The sequence below is a fragment of the Misgurnus anguillicaudatus genome, chromosome 8 (assembly GCF_027580225.2).
Source record: "Misgurnus anguillicaudatus chromosome 8, ASM2758022v2, whole genome shotgun sequence".
NCBI classification, from domain to species: domain Eukaryota; kingdom Metazoa; phylum Chordata; class Actinopteri; order Cypriniformes; family Cobitidae; genus Misgurnus; species Misgurnus anguillicaudatus.
The window spans coordinates 38042966-38070507 of NC_073344.2; the positions used below are offsets into that span (position 1 = coordinate 38042966).

Consider the following 27542-nt stretch of genomic DNA (forward strand, 5'->3'; position numbering starts at 1 on the left):
GACTGTTTGATAGCAATAACCAACAAAACATTATTATTCTACTGTCAGACCAAGTAAGTCTTAGATCAGACGGAGCTGACAACCTAAATGAGCTTTGCATGTACAAAATGTATGTGTTTCAAGACTTGTTTACATTTGAATCAACTCACTTTGCATCCACCAGTATTGTGGAAGAACTCACACACCTCATACATCAAATCTTCAACCTCTTGCAGCCTGGCAGAAGGTACAGGAGCCTTCAAGCCCTCAAGGTCAGACTGCGCAATAGTTTTATTCTCAAGCCGTCAGGCTCCTTAATATACTGTGATTGGATTGATAACAAACTACACTAAACCTACTGAAATTCATGCTAAGACTTGGCCGCTTGGTATGTGCTGAGCAGTACATGTATGTTCTTGACAGAAGTTCTCACGTGGCTGTTTCATCACCTCAAGCTTCTTAATATTCAATTCACCAGCTTTACACCTTCTATTAGAAGAGTCAGCTTATCTATTTTGTCTAAATGTACGATGCAAAGTTTTTTTAAATAAAGGATCAGTTATGAGTAATGAAACAACAGTCAACATAGATCTTTTCACTCTGTAATATAAGTTTTGATCAGTGTTGAAAGATTTGAATCTCATGTATGGTACATAAACTAAAGTTATATTTAGGCTATGTTTATATGCCATTAATTTAGTTAATAAACTGAAAGCTTTTTCTATCTCTTTTTTTTTTAAATCACGTATGCATGACAATGTTTTCACAAATCCAAGAAAAGCGCTGTATTATGCGTGCCAGGCCAGTAGTTGCATGACGTCACCATTTTCACAGAATGTTATCAAAAATTTGAATTTGCACTGAAATCCATCTTCAAACGTTTGCAATTTTTAGAAAATGCCATTGTCACATAAATGATCAGCCATAATGCACAAAAAGTTGAAACAGTACTACATTAGAATTGGATTTTGGTGGGCTCACATAAACAAATGCCAAGTGTCATTAGAGCTGTGTCCCAATTCAGGGGCTGCGACCTTCTAAGGACGTATTTTAAGACAGATTGCGTCACAGCAGCTCGACTTCAGGCTGGTAAGGCCGTCCCAATTCGAAGGATGCTTAGAATGAAGCCTCAAAATGCGTCCTCATTTCTCCGCGCTGTTAAGGATAGAACGAATGGATCCTTAACAGCCGAGGATATCCCAAGATTCATTGCGCGCCTGAAACGGCGGCTGAATATTCTAAAATAAACAATAAAAACCTTCATTAAATAAAAGTGTGTATTTATCAAAAAAAGTTTGTCACTGTTTTAGTATTATAAGTTATGTTTTGTGTTAATAGTATTATTTTTATGATGCATATATTTCTAAGGTTGATTAATTTAATTTAATATACTGTTGAATAGTTAAATCTACATCAACGTGTCATATTTTCTAAACTAAATTAATATTTTTCTGATTTCATATTTATTTTAATAAGTCAGAAACGTTTCCGCTATGTCCTGCTGACAGGCGCAGCAGGTGTTGCCAATTATGGGTCGTCCGAAGGCTAGACCGTCTCATTTCAGTTCTCTTCGCGGATTTCTGAGGCTGCCACCTTGAAAGACCGAGTGCTCATATTTAAGGTCGCATGCTTAGAAGGTCGCAGCCCCTAAATTGGGACACAGCTTAGGTAAGACAAGATAGTAACGAAAGGACTTGCCATTGGTCCACATGATTCCTTCTTATCACCAAATCCTGGTTTCAGGCCAGGGCAATTAAAAAATCAGTTGAACATTCAGATTTGGCTTGTTTAAAAACTGACAACAAGCTAAAGTTAACTAAAATAAATGAGGACAAATCCCTACCTTCTTACATACACAAAATGTAATCTCAATTTTAACACATGCTTGTTTAGAGACATAAGCTCAATTGCATCTATGATATATGACAGTTCATGACTCATCTAAAGGATTATTAGGAACACCTGTTTAATTTCTCATTAATGCAATTATCTAATCAACCAATCACATGGCAGTTGCTTCAATGTATTTAGGGGTGGGGTCCTTGTCAAGACAATCTCCTGAACACATCTTCAAACACTACAAACTGAATGTCAGAATGGGAAAAAAAGGCGATTTAAGCAATTTTGAGCGTGGCATGGTTTTTGGTGCCAGAAGGGCGGTCTGAGTATTTCACAATCTGCTCAGTTACTGGGATTTTCAAGCACCACCATTTCTAGGGTTTACAAAGAATGGTGTGAAAAGGTACAAATATCCAGAATGTGGCAGTCCTGTGGGCAAAAATGCCTTGTTGATGCTAGAAGTCAGAGGAGAATGGTCCGAAGAGAAGAGCAACTTTGACTGAAATAATTACTCGTTACAACCGAGGTATGCACCAAAGCATTTGTGAAGCCAATACATGCACAACCTTGAGGTGGATGGGCTACAACAGCAGAAGACCCCACCGGGTACCACTCATCTCCAATACAAATAGGAAAAAGAGGCTACAATTTGCATGAGCTCACCAAAATTGGACAGCTGAAGACTGGGAAAATGTTGCCTGGTCGTATTAGTCTCGATTTCTGTTGAGACATTCAGATGGTAGAGTCAGAATTTGGCGTAAACAGAATGAGAACATGGATCTATCATGCCTTATTACCACTGTGCAGGCTGGTGGTGGTGGGGTAATGGTGTGGGGGATGTTTTCTTGGCACACTTTAGGCCCCTTAGTGCCAATTGGGCATCGTTTAAATGCCACGGCCTACCTGAGCATTGTTTCTGACCATATACATCCCTTTATGACCACCATGTACCCATCCTCTGATGGCTACTTCCAGCAGGATAAAGCACCATGTCACAAAGCTCGAATCATTTCAAATTGGTTTCTTGAACATGACAATGAGTTCACTGTACTAAAATGGCCCACAGTCACCAGGTCTCAACACAATAGAGCATCTTTGGGATGTGGTGGTACGGGAGCTTCGGGCCCTGGATGTGCATCCCACAAATCTCCATCAACTGCAAGATGCTATCCTATCGATATGATCAATATGGGCCAACATTTCTAAAGAATGCTTTCAGCACCTTGTTGAATCAATGCCATGTAGAATTAAGACAGTTCTGAAGGCGCAAGGGGGTCAAACACAGTATTGGTATGGTGTACCTAATAATCCTTTAGGTGAGTGTATGACAGTGTAGTATTTTACTGTTGTGTTATTTCATAGCACTGCCAAAGGTAGTTTGGAAGTGGGTAGTGAAAATCCACAAATGAAACTCTCAAGTCACAGCTTTAATGTTGTAATGCAAATTTAAGCCATACTCTGTCATCAACAGCCAATCAAAGTCCAGATACAGGAAGGAACCAAAATGTCATCTCCTTATCTGAAAGAGATAAAAGTACCTTTTCAACAGACACTCATTGTTCTGGGTTTACGGCTTGTGCGCTGAAAAAATTCTTAGTCTGCCTTTCATAAAGACAACAACAGTAACCCAACATTCCAAGTCTCTGGCCTTTGAGGTAGAAGGCAATAATAGCAACACAGGTGAAATTCCTTAGCTTTGCCCTGAGGTAAAGGAGGGATGGGTTAAATATATAAGACACAAACCTCCACACAATTCAAGTGAAGTGTACAAAACGTGCAGCAGGCCATTCCACATTGATTTTTCTGTTTGACAAAGCAATTTCGCTCAGCACTTAACATAGATTTTCTATCATGCCACCCCTTTTATTCTTACAGAAATCAATGTGATATGCTGCTTATAGACGCAAATTGTTCTTGTTCGTATCTAATCACAGTCAAAAGCCCTATTCGGACGGGATTAGTTTTAAAGGGGGACCTCTGAGAAAATTGTGCTTCTCAGAGGTCCTCTGTGTTTTTAATCCCGTCCGAATCATGGCCGAATCATGGTCCTCTGAGAAATGTAATCCCATCCAGATGCAAATGTCTGTGTTTGCCCGCAATATCTTTCGAAAACGCGGTTCATTTCGTGTTTTGGCCAACGTGATCTGCCGTAAGGTCTTACTAATGCGCGTATATTGTATTTCCTGAGTCCCATTCATTCAGATATGAATGTTTTTTCGCATTCTGCAAAAAAAAGTAATTAAATCAAGACAAGCTGAATATCATACACTGTTAAGACTGGCCACTGTAATATCATTAACGTTATAAGAAACTCAGTTCAAAGTTGTTCAACTCCGGAATGGTTATGTTAATTAATAAAGATATTAAATTTTATTAATCATTATTTCTTCATTACTTTGTGTTTGTTATAAGCAGACAGTTATATAAAACACGTAGGCTAACCTTACTTTAGTAGGATTTGTATAATTTATTTTGATTTGTCAAAATTAAATTAATAAATTACATGTTCTGTCATGATTTTACATTTAAAGCAAAATATTTAACATTACAAACACGCGTATCCAGAGCACGTGCTACTGCAACGCCCAAATGCATGAAACAGACACTCCCATCTCTGGAATAGCCTGCATCATTTTAATCCCGTCCGAATTGGTGCATAAAATCACAGACGTCCTGGGGGACACACTGAAACTCAAACGTCATTTGGTAAACTAATCCCGTCCGAATAGTGCTAAAGACGAACACTTAGATAGAAAGAACATCTTTAATGTCTTAGCAGCGTGAACTAGTTGTCTTTATAAAATCAATACATCCAACTATCCTCAGTATATCAGTTTAAGTAAAAACAGCCTCAACTTTCTGTGAACATTTTTGCACTTCATCCATAATACTGTATTTAACAGTACATGTACCTCAACAAATTAAATAAAATGTACTCAATAGATACTTATAAAATGGTTAGTTCCAGGCCTTAATTCTGATTGCTCAATAGTGTTGATTCTGTTGCTGCATCCCAACTGGCCTACTTTTACTATGCCCTAAAAGTAGGTACTGTTTTTGTTATTAAAAAAGTATGTACATTTTTAGTGCATATCAAAAAAGAATACAAGTACTGGGACAGTAATTTGTAATTTGCCTAGACGAATGTGATCGTTAACAATGACACAATACAACAGAACGTGTTTTTGGCAGTGAGAAGTGCCTTTTTTAAATTATTTTCTATGGGCAGTGAGCATTATGTGCGCTGTTTATGCGCGCCGAACGCCTTGTGCTTTGGCTGCCTCCCTCGTCATGCATTTTTACAGGAGTGCTCTGAGCGGAAAAGCGCCCGACATCATGCACATTTTCCAATGTCCAATCAAATAATGGGAAAGGCAAGCCTTTTGTTGTGGTGACAGAAGCTTACAGTTGCTTGAAACAACCGGAGACAGCACTCACTCACTGTCTCCTGCGTGTTTGTACACCTCTCACCATCAATCAAGTTCAGAGTAAGCGCCCTCTTTTTAAAGTTTCTGCTAATATGACAGTTAACAGCAAAATACACTCACGTTTCAATATACAGGACAGCTGCCTCTGTGGATGCCTAACAATATAAAAAGCCGCACCGCTCTTTTTTATAGTGACCAAAAAAGGCAGATTTTGCACCAACAGATTTTGTACAATGATATTTGTATTGTTACCATTACTAAATTGATAGCCTTATTCAGGAAGGAGGCAAACGCAGGGAGAAAACAAGTTCCCAGATAGGGCTTATCCTCGTCCCAGACTAAAATCCATGTTTGAGCTGCCTTAATATAAAAACACTTTGTACTGACATATCTTAACATATATCAGGACCATTGGTTTGTTTCAAGAGTCACACCAGTATTGTTTTTTGCAAGGTTTGTCTGTAAAAACTCCTTAAATGTTCTAATAAAACTAAGGCCTAGTCCTGGACTAATCTAAACGGTGTCCGGGAAACCACCCCACAGAATTCAACATTTTTACAACTTCAGTCAGAAAAAAACACAGGTTGGAAAAAATTTTACTGCTCCACCTGTTCCTGTAACCTGCCCCACCTGTTCCTGCCCTTCAGGTGCCCCTCCTTTAACAGAAGTGCTGTACAAACTAATATATGCAGGTGTTATCATCAGGGATGTGTAGCCTACTTTGGATATGTGCTAAACTAGGGTAGCTACTGTATATTTATCTTATAATTATTTCAGCATATCTATTCTGTGCGTAACAGTGCGTGCCCCATCCACTCTCTCTCATGTCATGTTGCGTGAAGTGCGTCTCTTTCACATAAGAGAAAAGTACCGCAGTTCGTTCCTCCATGTACTTTCTTTTTCGTGTAAACGTCAACAGTCACGGATGTTACTGACAGAGAAGACGGCTGATCAAGTTCATCATGAGTGACTTAAGGACAAGTTCGGTATTTTACACTTAAAGCCCGGTTTTAAGATTGTTTATGAAGAAATAGAACGTTTTTGACTGAAATTTGGAAATATGATTCGAGTGTATGTTCTATCACCTCCCACCTCTATAATGTGTGTATAGGTGCACTGGAACAATACTTCCTAAAATGCATTAAACTTTCATTTACAAAGATGTGAAACACACCGAGTGGTGAGGGGTTTTCACTGATATGCTCAAACAATAATTGCTGCAGAAGATTATTTCCAACAGCTGTTTTAGAATTCGTTTTAAAGTTGTGGACCTATTTTTCCAAACGCCTCACACTCGAACATTCTTCTGTTGAGAGCTTGAATAATAGACACTCCAGCCCAGTTGGTGGCGATAATCCACCTTTGCCAATTGCAAGAATACAAACAACGTTCCTGGCACGGAGTAATACCGTACCTCACAGCACATCTAATACAAGTCAATGGAGTTGGACAAAAACTACGATGAAACCTGTTGGTTAGCTTGGTTAGAAATCTGGTTAGCTTTCATGATCTTATGACATGCATGATGTATAGGTGAGATAAACCTACTGGGAATGCTTGTGCATCCATTCATGTTGATTTAAAGCTCACGTAACACACCCTGTTTCTGCATTGCTGATGTTAATCTGGAGTACCTATAGAGTAGTATGACATCCTTTATATCTCTGAAGAGTCTTTAGTTTAATCAGATTTATAAAAGAAAGATTAGCTTTACCGAATTTTTCTGATAACGTACGAAAAAATGAAGGAGGAGTTATACCCCGGGAGGAGCGAGTACGAGTCATGCAACACTATACAACACTATTTTAACTTATGATTCACTATGTTTGTGTCATTTATATAATATGCACGTGACTATTTCCAACATAAGACAGAAGTCTTACTTACCGCGTGCAACTCGTCATGACCCGGTTGGGAAAATCCACCGCATCAAACACACACGCAAAACTCCGCTGCATCCAAAAACACACTTCATCTTTCATGCCATTGTTGAGTTTTGAAATTAAACAAAGCTGTGTGCGTGATCTGATGTATGTAAGTTCTAACGTCTCCCGCTGATTGACGGGTGGGCGGGGATTTCCGGGGGAAGTGCCCATATAAAGAAGTGATACGTATAGAAAACCCCTGAAATGTCAGTTGGACCTGTAATCGAAAAAACTTTCCGAAACTTGTACGAACCCTGGCGAAGTGAATTCGGCACAGAAATACTCCGGAACATGTCCAACTGCTTTTTTGACACTTTGCCTACGTTTAGCATGAGGAAACAACTCTATAACTGTGTTAATAAGTCAGAATGCTTGAAATACCATTGAACCCCCCCTTTAAGCAAATGAGGGTTTGTGCCACACAATGCATTCTGGAAATTTTAAAAATTATTTGACACGTATTGCATATCCTGGGGTACCTGAAACTCGACTAAGGATTAGATATTTACAACAGCAGCAAACAGCTTTTCTCAGAGCAACACGGAACTAGCACTTCCAAACCTGTTTGACAACATCAAAGTGACCTTTCTTTTTTGTATGTCATTTCAGGTATTGAGCCAGACTGAAGAAAACAAATTGTAACAGTTTTCTCTTTTGCCCTTTTTAACATGGAAGTGGTGACCATGACATGATATTTATAAATGTCTATGACATCATCAATAAATAAATAATTGCGTAAAAAAGAAGAACGGTTAAACAAATAAAATGTGATTTACATATTGCAAATTATATGCCTAGACATTTAAAGTAGATTATTGCAATGCCCTATTGGGTGGCAGTCCTACAGGTTTAATACAGAAACTCCAGCTATAGTTTAAAATTCATCAGCCAGAGTTCTCACAAAAATGAAAAAGTATGACCAAATTAGCACGGTTCTGTCAACTCTGCATTGGTTGCCTAGTAAACCTTGTTTTAAATATGCTAATGACCTATAAGGCCCGGAATGGTTTAGCTCCTCACTACCTGACCGAGTGCCCGATCTCATAGGTCAGGGTTAGGAGGGTATTTATTCATAGTCTAGTGGTTAGAGAGTTAGGCTTTGGTGCCCTTAAACAAGACACCTTAACTTCACTTGCATGTGTTCACTGTTAAATGCACTTTTTGCTTTTAGCAGACTATTGATTTGAAATGGTTTTTTTTAGTTGACTGTAAACAATAAGTGTCACATATATCCTATTCTTTAATTACTCAAATCATAGTCAAATAGGCCTTTTTATTACACATCTTTCTCAGATACATGATAAGGTCAACCTACAGTCATTTTATAATAATAATCACTAATTGTGTAACAGTTGCTTTTTGTCACACAACTAATAACTTCATTTCAAATCAATATTTAAGTAATACATGGTTTTAAAATATGTAAAATACATGCTTTTTTGTATTTATTTGTAAAACAATTATGCTCTTTCAATAAAATCATGCCAAAATTCGGAACAATAGTATTGTGTTAAAAAAAACATAATTTGTCTTTCACAGCAACAGCATCAAGAATGAGAAGTGCTTACCATTACTGTATGTTCAGGTGGAGATATGTTCTGTATCTGAGGGCAGAGCTTCTACTTGCTATTTAGAATAGTTCTGTCTATCTGTATACTGTGCATAAAAATATACTGTATATTGTAATCCAATACATTCTCCCTTACTAACTACCTGAAGCAAAAGGACTAAATTCTGTAAAGAGGATGTCCGCTGTTTATATTACGCTTGGTAAACATCCCTGTGTCACTTTCTCTCTGCAATTCCTTTTATGCATTTAAGTAAACAGATTAACTTAATCTCTTTACTTAAATGCATAAAAGGAATTTTTTCCCAACCACTGTGCCGTGGCACACTAGTGTGCCGTGACAGCTTGTTTGGTGTGCCTTGGAAAAATTAAAAATCACAACTGCGTATGTCAATGTCATCAATTCCAGCCAGAATATAATCTTTGTGTTCATCAAAACAAGTGTACTTGCATTGAATGTGAGTTCTACATTTAATATAGTAAAATATACCAGTTAAACAAGTCATTTAAGCATTGCAATAGAGTTTTTTTGCATTTCTTTTAATGCTTTTTGGTATAGTGGTGTGCCGTATGATTTTTTTACTTAATAAAACTGTGCCGTGACAGAAAAAAGGTTGAGGAACACTGGATTAAAGTAGGGATGGGACGATTACCGGTTTCACGATTAACCATGATAAAATGTCCTGACGGTTAGTATTATCGTTTAAAATGTAATTATCATTATAACCGTGTTTGATTACCGTGATTTTGAAAACTTGCGGTAAATCCTGTCCATCCAGAATCAGCTTGGATGCAGGTCTATGTTCAGTGTTGGTACTTCTGGATCTTAGTTCTGCTTTTGATAGTGTGGATCACCATTTTATGATTAGGAGATTACGTGAATGGGTGGGTGTATCAGGAGTGGCCTATAGAATGGTTTACCTCATATCTTTCAGATAGAAGTTTTGATGTATCTATTGGTGATTTCCACTCGGCTTCGGCACCCTTGTCTTGTGGTGTTCTGCAGGGCTCAGTGTTAGGTCCAATATTGTTCATTTCATACTTGTTGCCTCTGGGTCAGATTATTCAAGATTTTAACATTTCTTATCATTTTTACGCAGATGACATTCAGCTTTACTTTACCTTTCGACAAAATGATTCATCCAAACTTACAAGGCTCTTAGATTGTATAGATGCTATAAACAGCTGGATGGCTAAAAGTTTTTTTTGCAGCTGAACCCAGAAAAAACAGAGGTCTTAATTGTAGCACCAGACAGTGCTATTCCTCTGATTATGCAGGAAATTGGACCTTTGTCATCTGCGGTCCGGCCTAGTTTAAGGAACCTAGGGGTTGTAAGTCCCTATCTTTTGAAACCCACATAAAATCACTGACAAAATCCAGTTTTTCCATTTACGTAATATCAGTAAATTGAGGTCTGTGGTCTCCAAGTCAGAACTGGAGATGTTTATTCATGCTTTCATTTCATCTTCATCATACCCTGCTCCGGTCTCTCAGGTCTAATAACCAAAATCTGCTATCTATGCCACATACTCGTTTAAAGACATGTGGGGATAGAGCTTTTGCCGCTATGGCACCCAGACTCTGGAATGCTTTGCCAACCAGTATCAGGTTTGCTGAGAATGTGGACATTTTTAAGGGACAAGTGAAGACTCATTTGTTCAGGTTAGCTTTTGAGTAATCTATGTTCATTTAATATTTATCATTTTATGTGTTTTATTGATTTATTTTCTTTTATAGCTTATTTTTTATTATGTTGTAAATTTTTTATTGTAAAACGCTTTGTGACCTTGTCTGTGAAAGGCGCTGGATAAATAAAATGTACTTACTTACTTACTTATCTATCTCCCGCCTCTTTACCCATTTTCAATTATCCGCGAGTGATTTGGGGTGACGCGTGGCCAAGATGGCAACAGCAGGCAATGCCTACTTTAAGCTTCAAAATCTTCACAAACCAATGGGTGACGTCACGGACACTACGTCCATATTTTTTAACATTCTATGGTATGGCTGGGTATCGATTCAGATGTTCCAGATCGATTCGATTTCGAATCACAAGCTATCGATTAGATTTCGAATCTCGATTCGATTTTTGATTCCAATTCTCTGATAGATTTTTATACTCGATTCAACTTAATGAATATAGATTTAATACAAATACTATATTTATAAAAAAGAACAGTGAACATAAGTTTTCAAGGGTAATCAATAAAAAGAAATTAATAGCCACAAAAATGTATATTAAACTCTTGTATTTTACGTACACTTGGGTACATTAGAACCCATCTCTAATTTTCAAATGCATACAATTATGTTAAATACAATACAATTTTGATGCAAATGAAAAATGTATGCTGAAAAAAAGTCAGAACAGTCTAGTGGAGAAGGTTAATCTTACGTTTAATGTTTGCGGAAATACATATGGAAAAAAAATCGATTCATGGCCATGATTTTGAATCGACCACATAAACAGAAACCAATTAATCGAAAAAAAAAAATTTTTTTTGCCCAGCCTTAGTCTATGGTCTGATGTCCATCTCACTTTGGACTGTGCCTGCTGCGCCATGTAGTTGTTATGATTTAATCAATCATCTGGTTGTTTTATCTCAATAACAATATTGTATTTGTGCGATTTATTTTTTAAATAAATCAAAAGATTTACAGCCTTATTTGCTCATTTTAACTAAGGGTGCCAATAACTATGACAAGTGGTCTCTTTTATAACTTTTATTTAACTCATTTTATACTTTGCGTGAATTTCATCCTTACACTGTGTGTATGCGCAAACGTTTTCAGATTTATAAAAACATACGTACACCAGAAATGCATAATAAACCGCTACTTTTCATAAATTACAAGTTTCTTTTTTTATTAAACACTTAAACACTGGGTTTGTCAAAGTTGATATTGTAGCTTTAAATATGACCAGACACTTAAACTTATTTAATAATTCATTATATTATTACATTTTTACCAATATCAAGCTCACAGAGAGATAAACTGTTTTGACCAACGGATGGTGGAGATTTGGGCCATGTCTGTCATTACAACGAGTGCATCTAAGGCGGTAAGCGTATCAAAACATTATAAAACACTAAATGTAGCTTAGTGCATTAAGACTGCAATATTAAAATACCAAATTACATTACAGTACATACCTTATAAAGCATAGCAATGTCTATCATACAACAAAAGCTGAACTACAACTAAAATAAAAAAACACTAATACATTATCGCAGGAGTAGAGCAAGGAATTTACTTAAACTTTATCTTGGCGATCTAAATCTGCTACACTGCTGCTGCTGCTGTTTTGCTGAAACATGCACATAATTACAGAACGTCGGAAAACATGCAAGGAAATAGGGACCCCGTAGCAGATCTAGGCAGGTGGTGCTTGGGGGAGGAAGGGGGCTAGAAAAAGACCCATGGCACGCTGTGTTGAGATGAACCAGAAAAGAATGGAAGTAAATAGGTCACGTTGATAGAAAGGAAAGATCAATTGGCTGTGCTGCCAGCTTATCATAACCAATTAGCCACGCAGAAAAAAGTTGGCACTTAAATTTGATTAGAAAGTGATTTTACAGTAGATAAAAATCTCATTCAAAAGGACATTAAATTTTTTAAGAATTCAGGGTAATGCTTTATTTTACAATGTCCACGATACAGAGTACTTACCTAATCAAGTACTACGTAATAAATAGATGTTGTAATAACATTTAAAAAAATGTACTTCATATGTAACTAAATGATAAAACAGCACACAAACGTTTTCAGATTTATAAAAACATACGTACACCAGAAATGCCTAAAAGTACTTAAAGACTGTAATTATGTATGAGTAATTATGTATGAGTAATAGACGGAACCTGTTACAAATATTTAACAGGCTGAGTTGGTTACACAGGTACTGATCTAACCAAAATGTTTTGTTACATATGTGTTACAGACGTGATATGATGTACCTATATGAGTAGTAATAATAATAATAATAATAATATGTTTGATTTATAGAGCCCATAGAGGATAAAAGGTACCTATGAACATGTAGAAGTTCAGAATTTGAAGACCGAAGTGATTGTGAAGGTATATCGAAGGAGAAAAGATCGAAAAGATGGGGAGTAAAGCATATTAAAGTGAGCAGTATGATTTTATACTTTATCCTATGAAACTGGCAGCCAGTGTAGATCATATAAGATAGGGGTAATGTAGGCAGATTTCTTATTGAAGGTTAACATTCTGGTAGTAGATTTTTGCATGTACTGTAAACGTGAATTGAATGAGCTGATAAGAGTGCATTGGAGAAATCGTGCCAGGCCTTAATCAGTGCATAATGTTTCGACATCATTTCCACAGAAAAAAGGGCGCTGTTTTACAATACGTTGTAAATGAAAAAAGACGTTTTGGAGAGGCTGTGAATATGGCCGTCAAAGGATAGTGAGGGGTTGATTATGATCCACAGAGTTGTTTTTGATTAGAGATGGGGGGACCAGTTATCAGAATGTCGGTTTTACCAAGATTCAGACTAAGAAAATTTGTGTTACCATAGATTTAACTCACTAACACAATAGGAGAGTAAGGATTTTACGTGAACGGAATCTGGTGACAAGCAGTATATAACTGAATATTATCAGCATAACAGTAATAGCTAAAACCACGTCGACAAATGATGTTGCCAAGCGGCTGAATATACAGAATGAATAGTAGTGGGCCAAGAACAAAGCCCTGTGGGACACCATTTAAGACAGTAGATTTTGTAATTGTGTAAAAAGATGTGATATTGCCTGCGCCCATGAGATAAGTGTAATGACTTGTAAGAGACGGAAGCAAGCGCAGGTGTAAAATAGAACAATGTTTATTAAATATAAACAAAGAGAGAGTATTCAATGTCAATGCGGAAGTAATCCAGTCCGGTGTTGTTGATGGCAATGGTGACGATGACTACGGAGGAAGTTGGTGCTTTGAGTGCGACGTTGGTGGAGTGGTGAGCAGTGGTGAAATCCAGACTGACACGGAACATCCACACGAAGACGACGACGACAATACACATCCAAACTGAAACACGTAATCCAAAGCACAGGGAACAACCAAGCAACACGGAGACTGAGCAAACAATAGAATCTGGCAGGGAACAGAAAGTCAGGTGAGTTTTTATGGAGATGATGTAATGATGAACAGCTGGAGCGAGACAATTAACACACAGGTGAAAGGGATCGCTCTAACGAGCACATGGCAGGGTAAGTGAACAACACACACATACAAACATGACACGGAGGAAAACAATGGATTTTCCTACCGTGACAGTACCCCCTCCCCTAGGAACGCCCCTCGGCGTTCCCAGCCTGCTTTACCTGTTGATTGAACTCATCAATAAGGCGGTGATCCAGTATGTCCCGAGCAGGAACCCACCTTCTCTCCTCCGGACCGTAACCTTCCCAATCCACCAAGTACTGAAATCCGCGTCCCCTCCGTCTGGAGTCCAGAATACGGTTAACCGAATATGTGGTCTCCCCATTAACGATACGAGGCGGAGGGGGAACCGGGACAGGCGGATTAAGACGGGAAGAAATCACCGGTTTAATTTTGGAAACATGAAAGACGGGGTGAACCCTCCTGTACGCAGGAGGAAGGCTAAGACGCACTGTTACCGGATTAATGATTTTGGTAACAGAAAACGGGCCAATAAATTTGGGAGCAAGTTTATTCGAGACGGAACGCATCGGAATATTCTGGGTTGAAAGCCACACTCTTTGACCGACGACGTATCGGGGAGGCTTTGACCGGTGGCGATCGGCCTTGGCCTTGGTACGTGACCTTGCCTGGAGCAGAGCTCTGCGAGCTCTGTTCCAGGTGCGGTGGCACCTCTGGACTAGTGCGTTTGCGGAGGGAACCGACACCTCGGATTCAGTACTGACAAAATTAGGTGGTTGGTACCCTAAACTACACTTAAATGGAGACATGCCCGTAGATGACACCGGCAGAGAATTGTGTGCGTACTCCACAATTGAGAGTTGCTGACACCAGGACGAAGGATTCTTGGAAACCAGACATCGCAACACCCTTTCGACGTCCTGATTGGCACGCTCGGTTTGACCGTTGCTCTGGGGATGAAACCCGGACGAAAGACTAACAGTCGCCCCTAGCAATTTGCAGAACTCTCGCCAAAATTTGGACACAAACTGGGGACCCCTGCCAGAGACCATGTCTGTCGGGAGGCCATGTATTCGGAAGACGTGGTCAATGACAGCTACCGCTGTTTCCTTGGCTGATGGTAATTTGGGCAAGGGAATGAAATGGGTCGCCTTCGAGAACCGGTCCACTACGGTCAAAATCACCGTATTACCCTTAGAGGGTGGGAGGGCGGTAATAAAATCTAGCGATATGTGGGACCAGGGTCTCGAAGGGACAGACAGCGGTAAAAGTAACCCATCTGGAGGACGATTGGAAGTCTTACCAACGGCACAAACCGAACAAGCCAAGACGAAGTCGTGGACGTCACGAGCCATACCAGGCCACCAAAATCGTTGCTTGACTAGAAACCTAGTTCTACTAACCCCTGGGTGACAAGCAACACTGGAACCATGACCCCACTGGAGGACGTCTGACCGTAACCCTTCCGGCACAAATAAACGGTTTGGTGGGCAGCGAGCCGGGGGCGTTACCCCTTCTAAGGCTGTCAAAACCTTCGATTCGACCTCCCATCTGAGCGCAGAGATAATGATTTTCTCTGGTAAAATGGGCTCGGGAGTAGCAGTACGATCGGAACGCTTAAAAAGACGGGATAAAGCATCGGGTTTGATGTTTTTGGAACCCGGCTGGTAAGAAAGTGTAAAATCGAAACGACCGAAAAACAATGCCCACCGAGCCTGCCTGGAGTTAAGTCTTTTGGCAGTTCTAATGTATTCGAGATTCTTATGGTCCGTCCATACAATGAAAGGTACACCCGACCCCTCAAGCCAGTGACGCCATTCTTCCAGTGCTAGCTTGACCGCCAACAACTCTCGATTGCCAATGTCATAATTAACTTCCGCAGGAGATAAACGATGGGAATAATACGCGCAAGGATGAACCTTTCCGTCTGAGGATGCGCGCTGGGACAACACTGCTCCTACCCCCACCTCTGACGCGTCGACCTCCACTATGAATTGACGTGAACGATCAGGGGTAACGAGAATGGGAGCTGAAACAAAGCAGCTTTTCAGTTTGGCAAACGCAGCCTCAGCTGCGTCTGACCACCTGAACGTCAAACCAGGGGAAGTCAAAGCGGTCAGAGGTGCGGCTAGTTGGCTGAAATTGCGAATGAAACGCCGGTAAAAATTGGCGAACCCCAGAAATCTCTGCAGGGCCTTGCGAGACTCTGGGGATGGCCAATCTACCACAGCCTTAACTTTCTCAGGATCCATGCGAACACCCTCAGTCGAAATGATGTGTCCTAAAAAAGAAACAGACTGTGCATGAAAAATGCATTTTTCCGCCTTGACAAAAAGCCCATTCTCTAACAACCGCAGAAGCACTCGTCGTACGTGTTGCAAATGTTCCTGGAGAGACGAAGAAAAAATCAATATGTCATCCAGGTAAACATATATGAACTGGTCTACCATGTCTCGCAACACGTCATTAACGAGTGCTTGGAAGACTGCCGGCGAGTTCGTGAGACCGAAAGGCATCACGCAGTACTCAAAATGGCCACGAGGGGTGTTAAACACAGTCTTCCATTCATCCCCCTTCCTGATGCGAACCAAATGATATGCATTACGTAAGTCCAATTTAGTGAAAACGGACGCTCCCTGCAACCTCTCGAAAGCTGAAGACATCAACGGCAAAGGATAAGTATTCTTTACCGTGATGTTGTTCAACCCTCGGTAGTCAATACAAGGTCGCAAGGATCCGTCCTTCTTCCCCACAAAAAAGAACCCCGCCCCCGCTGGAGATGAGGAAGGGCGAATGAACCCCGTTGCCAGAGAATCAGAAATATATTTCTCCATGGCCTCCATCTCCGGAACGGACAGAGAGTATAACTTGCCCTTAGGCGGAAACGTACCTGGCAATAAGTCTATCGCACAGTCATAGGGACGATGAGGAGGAAGAGAATCAGCTCGCGACTTACTGAACACCTCCTTCAGGTCGTGGTACTCCGCGGGCACGGTAGACAAATCCACTGCTTTCCCCTGAAACACAGACTCAGACACAGAAACACAAGCAGAGACAAGACAGGACTTATGACACTCCTCGCTCCAGCTGGTAACAGAACCCAGTTTCCAGTCAATTCTTGGGTTATGGGAATGAAGCCAAGGATGTCCAAGAACTATGGGGGAGAGAGTAGTGTCAGTAATAAAAAATGAAATAGTCTCTGTGTGGTTTCCGGAAGTAATGAGTGTGATTGGTGCAGTGGTGTACTTGATAGTGGGTAACTGATGTCCGTTGAGGGCGAAGGGCGCAATCTGGTGGGTGAGTGGAATGAAAGGTAACTTGAGCTTACTTGCAAGTGCGCTGTCGATGAAGTTGCCCTCCGCCCCCGAATCCAGAAGTGCGTGCCCTGAGTGTGACATAGTGGACCACCGTAGTCTCACCGGAAGGAGAGTGGATGTTGTAGAGGTCTTCTGTGCGGAGATCCTGCCCGATAGTAGCCTCTGTCTTACTATCGGGCTTGGTCTTTTACCGGGCACCTCTGGCATTGGTGACCCGACTCGCCACAGTACTTACACAGACCCAAGGATCTCCGCCGCTTCCTCTCCTCCCAGGGTAACCGAGCTCGACCCACCTGCATGGGTTCCGGATCTGAGAGACCACCGGCGGAAACTTTGATGAGTGGATCCGTGGATTCCGCTTGACATCGGGACGGACCTTGAGTCTTCCTTCGGGCAACGGTGGAAAGGCGTGCGTCAACCCGGATCGCCAAGTCCACCAAACCGTTGAGCGACTTCGGTAATTCCGCCGTGATGATCTCTCGATGGATCCGATCCGCCAACCCATGCAGGAAATGGTCCCACTGCGCTTCCTCGTTCCACCTGGACTTCGCCGCCAGGGTACGGAACTCGATGGCGTAGTCCGAGACCGACCGCTCCCCCTGCTGGAGATCCGTGAGGAGCCGGGCGGCCTCCCTCCCGGCGACGGAGCGATTGAAAACCCTCTTCATCTCGTCAGAAAGCGAGGCGAACGAGGAACAACAGCTGTCCTTGTTTTCCCATACCGCCGTCCCCCAGAGGGCAGCCTTGCCCGAGAGTAGCGAGAGCGTGAACGCTACCTTGGTCTCATCGAGGAAGAATGTCCGAGGCTGTTGTGCGAAATGTAAAGAACAATGAGAGAGAAAAGTACGACAGTAGTTGGGCTCACCGGCGTATTTCTCCGGGATCGGCAGTCTCGGTTCCTGGATGAAACTACCCCCTGGAGGTGAAGATGGTGCGGGCGGCATGGGTGGCGCAGTGGGAGGCGTGATGTTCGGAGATCGCTGAGAGAGCTCGGAAACCTTCGCCACCATTGCCTGGACGGCCTTCCGCATGTCTTCGATGGTTTGATCCTGATGATCCATACGAGCCAGAGATCGCTGGAGAAACTCCTCCAACGCGGAGATCGGCTGACCACCTGCTGCTTCCATGTTGGCCAGATTCTTCTGTAATGACTTGTAAGAGACGGAAGCAAGCGCAGGTGTAAAATAGAACAATGTTTATTAAATATAAACAAAGAGAGAGTATTCAATGTCAATGCGGAAGTAATCCAGTCCGGTGTTGTTGATGGCAATGGTGACGATGACTACGGAGGAAGTTGGTGCTTTGAGTGCGACGTTGGTGGAGTGGTGAGCAGTGGTGAAATCCAGACTGACACGGAACATCCACACGAAGACGACGACGACAATACACATCCAAACTGAAACACGTAATCCAAAGCACAGGGAACAACCAAGCAACACGGAGACTGAGCAAACAATAGAATCTGGCAGGGAACAGAAAGTCAGGTGAGTTTTTATGGAGATGATGTAATGATGAACAGCTGGAGCGAGACAATTAACACACAGGTGAAAGGGATCGCTCTAACGAGCACATGGCAGGGTAAGTGAACAACACACACATACAAACATGACACGGAGGAAAACAATGGATTTTCCTACCGTGACAATAAGAGGAAAACCAGGATAGTGCAGTGCTTAATATGCCGAACTCCGCTAAGCAGAAAAGTAATTTCTTATGACAGACAGTATCAATAATCTTTGTGGGATTACTGTGTGGGTTTTTTAGTATACAACACAAAAGTTCACATGAAACTCACATTCTCTACCAAGCATTCCTCAGTACATTAATTGTGGTAACTGTCTGTATTTGTGACCCAAAGGTAGTAGAATAAATTATGAATTGAGAGGATGACAAGGGTTCTTTATTTTACCATTTGCCCAGCGAATACTGGCTACATCAAAAAGAGCTGAAAAGTTAAATTATTTTTTAAGCAAAACAATTAACTCACAGTGACATCACAGTACAGCAAGATTCAAATCACTCTTGCAGTTAGGGGTGTGCCGGTTTTAGAATTGGTGATGACGTGAGTCAAATGTGAGGGTTCACAACATAACCGTCGGGTGGGGTTGGGGGCTCGTTTTGCTCATTTAAATGCTCGTGGATTGACGCGAAAGTTTCATTTTACCATAAAATCATGAATTTGATGCCAAGTCTGTTTTAAACAGTAACAACTTGGGCAATTTATCAGAAAGCAATGAAATATTAAAAAAAACACATTGTTGCCAGAAGACTGTGCTGTCACTCTCTGCCCAGAATAAATTCCTCTATCTATCATATATCTTAATAATCTTCAGAGAAACAGATTTTTATGTCTATAATTGTGTCTTAAAAAGCGTCTTGAAGAGGTTTTGCTCATTAATGCATGTAAAATAAAGTAATGTGAACTTGAGATTTTTATACAGTTATTAAACTGCACAGTATGCGCTGCAAACGCAGCCGGCAAATGCTCTCTGCATACGTGCTGCTCAGTGCTCACGCTTGCGATGTGAAACCATTGTTTGAATAAACTAGACACTGATTAGCTACTTGCTCTACGTTTATTTAAAATAAACAGCAAGACAACTAGCAGTGAATGTGCTTTCAGGAGAGTTAGTAGAGCTCCCAGTTAGCATGGGAGGATTTGAACTTAAAAGCGGAGTATACTGACGCCTTTCCACGGTTAAAACAACATTCCTTCTTATGGCCATTCATGTTTATTTAATGCTATAAATTAACTAGATACAAGAGATGATTTGAAAAGTGAGACTTTGTTTAATATGTTTAATCTCAAAAGTAACCAAAAAGTAACCTGGTCTGTCCTGTATGTCAGTGTCTGCTCCGCTCTGTATTTTTCATTGCGTGAGAACATGGTGGGGCGTGTAACACAGACTGTTAATTGTTTTTAATTAGTATTTAAACATTCTTTATGATAAAAAATGTTTTTAAAAATATTTTAATAACACGGTTTTGGCGGTTATAGAGTTCTAATGATGGTTTTCAACTATAACCATCGGCCTCATTAAAAGAGAAGGGCGACACACAGCGAGAAAGTCGCTTCTAGTCTGAATGCAGCTTTAGTCTGCTAGCACACTTTGCTTGCTATATTTAGAGTACATTTATGAACAATGATTTAAAGGTTTCGAACAAACCCTTACTCACTGGAAAAACCTGTTTTTCAAAGATGTATATACTTTCAAAAAATGAGACCGAATAGTTCAGGTACAAAAGTGAAAGAGATGGAGTCGACAGAAAGAATGCTTTTTAAACCAAAGCCTTTAAACGCGGTTGAAAATGCCAGACGTACGCCAACTGCCAGCTTTTTTCAGCTGAGCGCTTTGATTGCTGATACTTGTGCTTTGTTTATCAGTTGTTGAACGATGCGCCGGATGGTTGTTGTGATGTTTATCCCGCCCCTCCTCCACTGTGATTGGACAGCCATGTGAGAACAAAAACGAGCTGAACTTTCACCCAAAGTTGAATATTTTTAAAGCAAAACTAAAGAGTTTTTGCTCTTTGCTCCCCCTACAGGTTGGAAGCGAAATTGCCCATTACCACTGTCGTAAATAATTAAGCCTATTGCAGCAAAGCTGGCTCTGATTGAGTTGTAGGTCTGCCGTAAAGCAAGTTTTTGTACTCAAACTACAGGACCAGGACCGCGACCCGACGATTGGAAACTTCTTTAGTGCGGTTTTGGCTGATAGAGGGCTGCAAGGCAGTGTGAAAGTGCCATTCAATCTGTTTTGAGTGGATGAAAGTCTGAAACTTTTTTGGAAACGTTATTTTAAGGTAAAAAAAACTCTTTGGTGTTGCTTTAACTCTCAGCGCTGAGAACGGAAAAACTGCCTTCGAGGAAAATGTTCTTCTATAAATATATAAACATACAAATATATCAAATAAAAGAACAGACCCTCTGCTTTCAAACAAACAATAAACAAACAAACAAAACAGGGAAAAAAACTTTTTATCCTATCAAGATTTTTTCTCTGCTTATGAACTCTTAAAGGTGTAGCGGAGAATTTTCTCGAATTTTAGAAAAGAACCGCCTTCTCCACTTTTAAAAAAATGCAATTGCGCAATACTCCTGAATGACAACTAGGAGGACCAATGGTCTTGATGATCTACCCGGAAAAAGCTGAAATAATTGCATTTTGTGAAGGAATTTTGTTAGAGATCAGATTCAGAAAATTTGTTTAAAATTAGTAAATAACGTTTTGGCTTCAGTTTTTTCATAAATGTTTCGTAGTGGATAATCGCGGTATTGCAGATTAACATAAAAATAAATCAGGAACACTTTTTATGCAAATGTCTTCTCTTATTGAGATAACTTGTCAATGGTGGCAAAAGAGTTAAACACAATCTTTGATAGTACAGGGGGAGAAAACCGTGTGTGAAAGTGCATTTAGTAAAGTAAAAATTGTTATAAATGGCAATAAAAAAGTAATTGTAGCAGAGAAAATAAAAATGTATGCCACATTACATGCTTTCTTTTTAAATACAGACATATTTTTGACCTTGCCTGTACTTGTACTTTTTTCAACATAATATAATTTAATATTGACTGAGTAAGTCCATGTCAAAGATTAAAAAATATGAAGTGAGTAAAATCAAATGATGCTCCTAATCTCATAATTAGATTATGAGACTTTAGGCTGCTTTATTTTTATCAATGAAAGGCTAAAAATAGCGCTGTACACTGTGTGTTCATGCTAGAGGTCAGAAAAGATGTAAAACATTTATCTCAGTACCTCAGAATTACATAAATGGGCGGAGAGGCGGCGTGTGGCTTATGCATAACCATAGAAAACGGCTTTTAAAGGTTTTAATCCAAAAAATAACAATTTCAATAAAAATGAAAACAACACAATTATTAAACATTAATATTTAACTGGGGGTCTTCTTCCTCTGCTTAGTTTTTCAGTTTACAAAGTCCGCTTTTTAAATAGGGATTAGGGATGGTGCCAGGCGCAACTGGCTTTTAAAGGGAATGAGATCTGAGACTCTCATTGGTTTATTGCACGTTACGCCCAAAACACACCCATTACTCTTTAGGAGAATAGAAACAACCCTTTTAGGTCACAGCTTGGCGCACAAACCATTTTTCCCGTCGTTAAATCAGCAAAAGTGGAATCGGACATGCCCGTTTAGACCGTGCGCTTTAGACCATGCGCTTAGATCGTTAAAATAGGGCCTTTTGTCTAATCTCAGGTGGCAGGAGTTAAAATCTCACCGTCACAACAAAATTTGTTGTGCTGTGGTTTTCCGCCCCTGCCCAAGATCATGTGAAAATTTACCTACACACATGCTACAAACACACACACACACTTATAATTATTCGGGCTGATAAAATCACAGGGTGAGCCAGTACAGCGATACCAAAATATGCAATACCTGCTAATTCTGCAGAGGAAGAACTTCTGTAACAACCTGTTTAGCGACGTGTTGAAAGGCATAAAGGTGACAAAGGAGAGCTTCGTATTTTAGAGCCGGGAACCATCTAGCTACCATAATCAGAAATCAGAGGATATAAATAATTTCACCTGCTGTCTCTTAGTTCTTCATATCTGGCCTGTGCCCAATACCACTAAGAGAAACAAACACCAACGCCAGCAAAGCCAAGCCACTATAGAGGAGAATTTTAAAACAGCAAAGCTTTTAAACACACTAAAGTAAACCTGCCAAGAACAAAAGCAATCAAAAACGTTTGTGAGACAGATCTTTGCCAAAATAATTATTAAGAAGAAAACGTATTAACAATGTTGATGATGGAGACAGAATAAGGTCAGTATTTTGGTGGTTAAAATGGAACAAAAGTTATGCAAATGAGAAACAAATAAATGATGAACAAAGAGATGGAGCTATGGTACATCTTGATAGAGATGAATATTGTAATGTTGACATGGGTTTATTCGGTTCTTCTTTTTCCCAAACTTACCATGTCAGCATACTAACCCACCCAACAAAAACCTCTTGTAAAACCAACTTTGTCAAACTAAACAGCATTAAGATTTGTTTAAAATGTGAAAGGACGTCAGGTTTCAAAAACTTAAATTTAACCTAATTTCAACTATGAATTCATAATAATTTATATTCAGTAAATTATCATATTTAGAATAACTAAATAGAACAACAAAACAACAGACAAAAAAATAGTAATGAAACATTTATTAACACATCTGTCATGTAAAAATAAACACTTCTGAGCTCACATGCCACAGATCCCTGATGAACTTTACTAGCTGAAAACAAACAGACAATAAAGTTATTTTGGGTTGCAGGTATAGCTTTCACCTCCAGATCTTCCAGGCATTTTTATGGTAGATTTCAGGATAAGTGGCCTTGCAAATCTGTTTTTGACAGGAGCTGTAATGACAGAAAAAAATGAAAGTTTGGTTGTTGAAAAAAAAGTGTACACATACTGTCCTCCCAGATTATAATAATAATGACACATAAGTAATAAATCATACAATCGCAACAGGTGCATTATATCAACAATTAGCATTAAGCTACACATGACTCCATTAAGTGTTTGTAATAATCATTTACATTTTGATAATATAAAAAGAAAAACATTACTTGTGGATTTCTATATTAGGCTAAATGCAAAACCAGCTTATGCTAAATCATACATTTCCTGTTTCTACTGTATCTGATGGTTATGCCTGAAGACAGAACAAGAAAGAGTTACGATATGTTATGTGATTAACGGATTAACAGTGAATCATTTCTCTGTAGTAGAGCTCATAAGACCATTTCACTCTGATCAGATCACATAGGTGTAAAGGGCCTCATAGTTTTAAAAATCCTTTTATATCAAAGAGAATTGCGGAGTTCACCTGTAGCCTAGCCCCATTCATTCCTATGGCTACAAACAAAAGTTTTATTTTGTGCCACCATAATTACTTGTGTAACTACTGTAACAGTCTTTAAATAGGGAAAACATAGAAGTGTTTGGTGGCTTCTAAATTCATCCCTGTTTGGAACCATAGGAATGAATGGGGCTAGGCTAAATGCTAACACATTCACGATGCGCTGTAAAAAGATTAAAACTGCATGCATTGAAAAAAGATAGGTATGTATTAATTTGTCTGTTGAGGTAAGAACATAGTAAAATATTGAAAAACGGTGGTGTTTTCCTTTAACATCACTTGATTGAAAACTGCAGTGCTTAAATACGTGTACAAATGTTATAAGTTTTCCTGTCAAGTGTACAGCAGCATGACGTGGGCATGTATAAACGACAGTCCAAAATCTCTACGGGTTGACAAATTTTTTACCGGTTTATCATACCTACCGGTTTATCGCCCACCCCTAATAAGTCTATTAAAGCAATTTTGTGAGATAAATCATTATTATCAGCTTATTTACTGATTACTACATTACATATCCATGGCAAGAGTTTACACCTACGTATCAGCACCACAATAAAAATATGGCAGCATGGCCATAACAAGGGTAGAAGTACATTTTCTGATTTTGACTAGTTTATGAAGGGACATGAATTTAAAAAAGACAGATAAATTGTTTATAATAAACACTGCAATATAAAAAAGAATTGTTTTGATTTTAATGTGGACTTTAAAGATCCACAGGGGCCCCAACAACTGTTTCGCTTAACTAAACTCAAACAAACTGTAATATACAAATGAATTATAATGAAATGGATGAATTACTTACCTAGTGTCTCCATTGGTTTTGATGTGACATATCGCATCAACTTCTGCTGTCCAAATTCTCTGTATTGACTTTTACATTTTCAATGACCAATCAGCCAACATAAGCCATTTTGCTCGTGAATGCATCATGTATCATGAAGCAGCAGGAAAATATTATGAAAATAACTATTAAACAGTTATTTGTATAGCTTGTTCGTTATTCTCAATACTATGTTTACTTTATGAATCAACAATATGGATAATGATTTTATAGGCAGTCTCTCTCCTAATTTATTTCATTAGACTACACAGACAAATTAGACTACAATGCCTCAACAACATAGCTAAACTGAACCACGGCGAATTTGGATGATTTGAACAGTGAAACAATGTGAAACACATCTAACTTCCACCAGATTCAAGTCATTACCATTATACATGAAATATATTGAAACGTACAGGAGCAGATTCTTTAATGAGCAGGAGTTAGTACTGTCACTCACTTACTGCAACTGAAGCAGACAGTTTGCGTCGCGTGGCCACATGCACGAAGCTTAAATGTAACTGCTTGGAATATCCTTGTATGAACACTGCACGAAAACAAACATCCATTTTGTAGTTCCGTAACCAAACTGGATCCGAGTCTTTCCTTCTCTGACATTCATCTTCGGAAGTTTATCAACACAACCAGGATGACGTATTGTTGGTCCAGGTGCGCTTGTTAAACTGTGGAAGGGTTCTTACGAAATAGAGACGATTAAATCGCTGTCTGAGCCGAGGCATTGTGTTAATTTACCATCGGAATCAGCCCGCCTTTATTTTGTTTTCCCACGACATGTCTACTGCACATAATACTGAGTCGTCAACGACAAAGCGCGCGACCTCACACGTGTCCTGTCCTGGTCCTGTCAGACGCACACTCCTGTTGTTATGTTGGTAATGCATGGTAGAAGAGAGTGCGCTTCCCCGTGCTTTTATTCAATATTTTAAGTCAATGTCACAGAGTTAATGACCATGCTGTCAACTATTATTTTCCGTCATAGGAAAAGTGTGTTTATTTATTATAAAAGTTCTGAAGTTTGTATTGTTTCCTTATAAACTTTAAAATGTTTGTTCCCTAAATGTGCTTCATGTGGCAACATCAAATGAACCTTGTTCATTTAGAAACATGATTTATATATTATATTATATTATATTATATTATATTATATTATATTATATTATATTATATTATATTATATTATATTATATTATATTATATTATATTATAATATATGTGTTAAATGTATAAACAAACTGGTTTCAACATCTATTTCAGGAGAATAAGCCATTATAAATACCACAATTGTATACCACATGGAGACCAGCATATCACAAGAGATGACAAAAAGGTCCCTTACCAGATGCAGTCTTAGCAAAGAGATGAAGAAATCTGATCTCAAATCTCTGCAGCTACTGTATGTAGAGATATCCAATGCAAAAGCATTTGGATCTGAGAACACTTAATGTCACTGTGGCAATAAGATTGCTGGTGCTCAAACACAGGTTTATTGTGCTATTAAAACATGAGAGCAGCAATCTACTGGTTAAAAGCCAGTACAGTCATTTTACACCATACCTCCAGGGACAGGTGCCAGGTGGAACAGATTTCTAGATTTTAATTAAGATACTATACTGTACTAAGGATGGGGTAATAGGGCATGCCGATATGAGTAGCTTAATAATTTCTTTAATAAACAACCAAATAAAATAAAAACATTTAATAATCATGTCTCAAATCATAGCTAAATATATCATCTCTCAATATACTATATACTGTACACACTGTAAAAAGTTAAAGTTGGATTAATTTAAATTACTTCAACTAAAAACACCTTTACATTTCTAACTTTAAGAGAACATTACATTTACATTTTTTAGGGGTTACCAAGTACAGATTTTTTTCACTTTTAAGTTGACAAAACTTTTTTTATAATAATAATTTTTTTAAGTAGATTCAACACAAATATTATGAATTAATAAAATATAACTAACAAAGATTTTGCCACATTTGAGACTTTCATGATTGAGCTAAAGATTTAAAGGTAGCGTTGTTTACATGGCTGACAACGTTATTTTGGGTGGCAGGCAAACATATCTTCTGAGATAGCTAACCTGTAGAAGCTCAATGCTGTCGTATTCATCATGTTGTCATTTGAAGCTAGCAGAAACATGCCTGATTCAGCACAACATTCTTGAACTCACCTCAGATCTCTCTGTAAGCAGTGCTGACATTGCCAACACTCTTTAAATTAAACAGCACAGCTGTTATGGACTCCAGACTGGAGACAGGTTAAAATTCGCTCTCCAATATTACTTGGTAGCCTCTTTAAAACATTGAGCACAAGCATAAATGTGTTTCATACAGTAAGTATGCTTGGTTCAGACTGCATGGTGTCATGTAGCTAGTCCGCTCAGCAGGTTTACAGGCCAAGGACCGCCTATAGGTCATCTGATTAATATGTAAAGCATTCAATTCTTGTTAGTTTAGTTCAGCTTCATGTTTAGGGGCATTATAATGGGGATGAAGTCTTGCAGAAATACTAAATTGTTATGTGCATAATTTTGTCTGCCTTATACTGTTTAGCTATTGGCATGACATTTGAGGCTACAGACTCAACAACATTGGGTA

At 39.2% G+C, this 27542-nt stretch overlaps 1 protein-coding gene across 5 annotated transcripts in view; it reads right to left on the reverse strand.

Moving 5' to 3' along the window:
- The window catches only part of st6gal2b (ST6 beta-galactosamide alpha-2,6-sialyltranferase 2b), a 48303-nt gene extending 21066 nt beyond the window's left edge, over positions 1-27237 (reverse strand). Inside the window, exon 1 of one of the 5 annotated variants that reach the window (XM_055214225.2) lies at positions 27116-27237. The gene's annotated coding sequence lies outside the window, so the exon portion shown is untranslated. Of the gene's footprint in view, positions 1-8739; positions 8844-25374; positions 25518-26271; positions 26419-27115 lie in introns of those variants that run through there. The other 4 variants (XM_055214224.2, XM_073870872.1, XM_055214223.2 and 1 more) reach the window with 4 other exon arrangements.
- Positions 27238-27542: the final 305 nt, after the last annotated feature.